We start from the raw sequence: 3,837 nt of genomic DNA on the forward strand, positions 1-3,837 counted from the left end.
ACTGACGAAAACATTACGTTTAAATCTGTTTAAGAACATTTGTAATTGGTAGTGTTTACTAACAAAAAATCAGCTTGAATGCTGTTTACCCTGCAGGTCGATGGCCAATTATAAAAATCTATATTGGGAAAGAGATATTAGAGAGGCAAAGCTGAGGTGGTTGGGACATGTGCAGAGGAGAGATGGTGAATACATTGGAGAAAGAGTGTTGACGATGGAGCTGTAAGGCAGGAGTAAAAGAGAAAGACCACAAGTGGACATGCAGAGAGGGATGGAGTGAAAGCCAGCGATAGGATGAAATGGAGGCAGGTGATCCACCGTGGCGAGAGAAGCCGAGAGAAGAAGAATTCGGCGGTATAGTTTAATGCAGTAACTTGGGCAACAACACCATAATGAGCCAACTCTAAAATAAATATATAACTTTAATGTTTCCACATTTGTGAAATGTTAATGAGCCGGAACATGATTTTGTCAAGTGAGAAATGAAGAGAGAAGTAGAAGAGTCTTTTTTCTTTTTCAGTTCCTCGTGTGAATCAGAAACTGCAGAGACGACAGCTTGGAGAAACTGTTTTAATACTTCCATTAGCCCTTGCACTTAAATGTATATATAATGTTTTGATCAATCATTACATAGTACAGCCAGCCACAGAGTACAGCCACATCACATTCACTCTGCGGCAGCAGTGGTTTCTGCTAAGGTCACAGAAACAATTTTGTTTATATTTCTCTCCTGCTTTTCCCCTCTTGTGCAGAGATACTGAGACTGAGTGAAAGTTGTTATTATGTAAGTCTATAATCATTTATTACACTGACAGAGGTTTAGTTTTTAACACCAAGACCCATAAATCTTCAGCAGTTTATTCAAAAAACAACTGAGGGTTTTTTGGGTTTTTTAAAAAAATTTTTTATCTTCAGTTACATAAATAACCATAGTTTCCTAAAACCACTTAATTCCAGAGTTAGAAAACCTTTATTGTAAACCACAAAAACAAACATTTTTACTTGATTATTATTTAAAGAGTTTCCATAGCATGTCTCTTTTCCATCTTTTATTATAAATTTATTAGTCACCACCTGACAAATCTCTTTTAAATAAAGTGTAAAATAATCCAAGCGATTTGGGTTACAGATTCTTTCTGCTGATCTCCTGATTAGTTTTAAAAAATGAATTCTTCGACACATTCCCTCAGCCAATAGTTAGATTCATGCTTTATTCACTTAGTGCTGCAGTTCCTCGAAGCAATCAGTGCTGTTATGTTAATACCATTGGCGGATGCAGTTTGCTAAGCTGACATGAAGATGATGACTTTGAGGTCAGTCATTATTAATTTAGTCGCCATTAATAATTCAGCCTAATGTCCATATTCAAACCCTACATGAATTTGAAATTGTTGAGCATTATAAATACTTTGAGCTCTGTCTGAATACTAGACTCGGTTTGAGACCAATGTGGAGTAATGTTATGGGCAGCTGAAAGTATATACTGGGCTCTCTGCAAAGCTGACATTTTCCTCAGTCAGCTCTTCTTTTGGTGACAAGTAAACTCACCTGTCACGTCATAAGTTTCCACATAGACTTAGACATTTCTCTATCATACCTTCTTGTTGCTGTTTCTCACATGTATAGGGTACGTGTTATTTATCGATGCCATTTGCACTATTGTTTGTTAAAATTCTCTTTTGCACAAGTGGCACCTCTTACACTGGGTTCAAATAGTTTCCTGTCTAAATATAGAATGAGTGCTTTTTTATTATTTCACTGGAAGGTTTTATAAGTAAGTAAGTGAGTACTGTTTACATAAACCTAGCATAAAATGTAAAGAAATTAGTGTTTGGTCGATTTTTTCTTTGTTGTTACAATGCTTCCTGGCAATAAATCTTATTTTGTTAAAAAAGCCTATTTATTTCCCCTCAAATAGTACCACATTTGTAAGGAAATGCATTTGTGGGTTGAGCAGCAGAATTGAGTATGTGGGTTCCATCCATGAAAATCTTCTTCCAGTGCTTTGAAAATGATAAGAGTTTCTGTTTTGTCAGAGTGTAGAACATTTGCATTCAACCAAGACTAGATGCCAGTCAAACAGAAAGCTGAACGTCATCTGCATAAAAATAGTAAAACATGTTTTTTTACAAAAAGGGAAAAAAAAGCAATTGAAAGTTAAAGATATACGATATCTAGGTTAAAGTTTATGGGTCCCAAAATTGTTCCCTGTGGAACTCCACAGGACTAGACAGCTTCTGACAAGAAATACTACTGCTACTACTAACAATAATAATAATGCTAAGGAAGCTGCAAATGGTGAAGTAGAAGATCTTCATGACTCAACAAGCTACCTTAACAGCTATATTAAACTTGTAAGCAAATGTGAACAAAACTTATTTTTTAATCATCAGGCATGTAAAATTGTATTTCACATGGTTCTGGGTTCTTGTTTAGTTTCTCTTTAAATTTTATTGATATTTTCTTTAATGTTTTTAACGTTTTCTTGTTCCTGGTATTCCTGTCTTGTTTATGTCTGCATGTCCCAGTGTTACTATTTTGTGTCCTGGCTAACTTCTGTTTCTGTTTCAATTCAATTCAATTAAAATTTATTTATATAGCTCCAAATCAGAACAACAGTTACCTCAAGATGCTTTATATTTTAAGGTAAAGACCCTCCAATAATACAAGGAAAACAGAGAAAAACCTGACAATCATATGATCCCCTATGAGTAAGCACTTTGGCAACACTGGGAAGGAAAAACTCTCTTTTAACACGAAGAACCTCCAGAAGAACCAGGTTCAGGGATGGGCGGCCATCTGCTGTGACCAGTTGGAGAGAGGGAAGCAGACAGGACAAAGACACGCTATGGAATAGAGCCAGAGATTAATAATGACTAATAGCTAATTGATTGTTGGTTTTCTGATGTGTTGTTTTTGTTTAACCCTTTTCTTTGTCTTTGTCTGTCACATCCACTGTCTTCTCATCTGCTATTAATAGTTTCCATCTGTGTCCTCTCCCCAGCTCTTTGTCACATCTACTGTTTGTACTCTCCTGAGAGGTATGATGAAATAAGTTCTGCATAAGTCTATCAATGCTTAAAACCCCAGTCAGAGATAATGGGTATCATGATAGTGGTTCTCACCTGTCTTTGTTAACTCAGGCGTTCTGCTTCAGACTCTGTGCTCTCATGAAAGGGGGTGCTGAACATGCCATTTGACTCTTCTTAAACAGGAAATGGATCAATTGAGCAATCCTTACTTAAGTCCGAAACATTATTAGATGACCAGGTGAGAAAGATCTTTAGAGAGCATAAAGAAAAATATTGCAGTATAATGTATTACTTTTGCTGCCAAGAAGACAAGAGCAGTTCTGTAGAAAATCATTAATCTTGTGAATTCATGATCATCACAAGCACAGCAAGAAAAAAAAAAGAAAGATATTATCTCACGTTACATTTTTTTAGGGCTTTGGGCACTCTGTGCGGCTTCACATTAGAGATCTGAAACATTTTGATACATTTAAACATTAAAAATTACTCAGTGTGTTAAGGTGTGACACTCACATAGCCTAATAAAGGAGATGTGGACATCACTTAAGTTTGTCACCAGATCAAAGTGGAATTAATCATAATGATTAACTGATTAAGTGTTTAATCCAATACAGTAGCTGCAATTGCAGTCATATAAAAACAGGGTGTTTGGCAGAAGAAGGGAGCCGAACAAAAACTTTTATTTTCCAGACCATTTGAGTACATTCCTGTGACAATGTGCGCATAGTTTGTGCTGCTGTAACTTTACAGCATTCATTTGATGTTTTTTATGGTTGATTATTTTAAAGCAAAATTTGGAACATAA

Source organism: Astatotilapia calliptera, chromosome 15, assembly GCF_900246225.1.
Source record: "Astatotilapia calliptera chromosome 15, fAstCal1.2, whole genome shotgun sequence".
NCBI lineage: Eukaryota > Metazoa > Chordata > Actinopteri > Cichliformes > Cichlidae > Astatotilapia > Astatotilapia calliptera.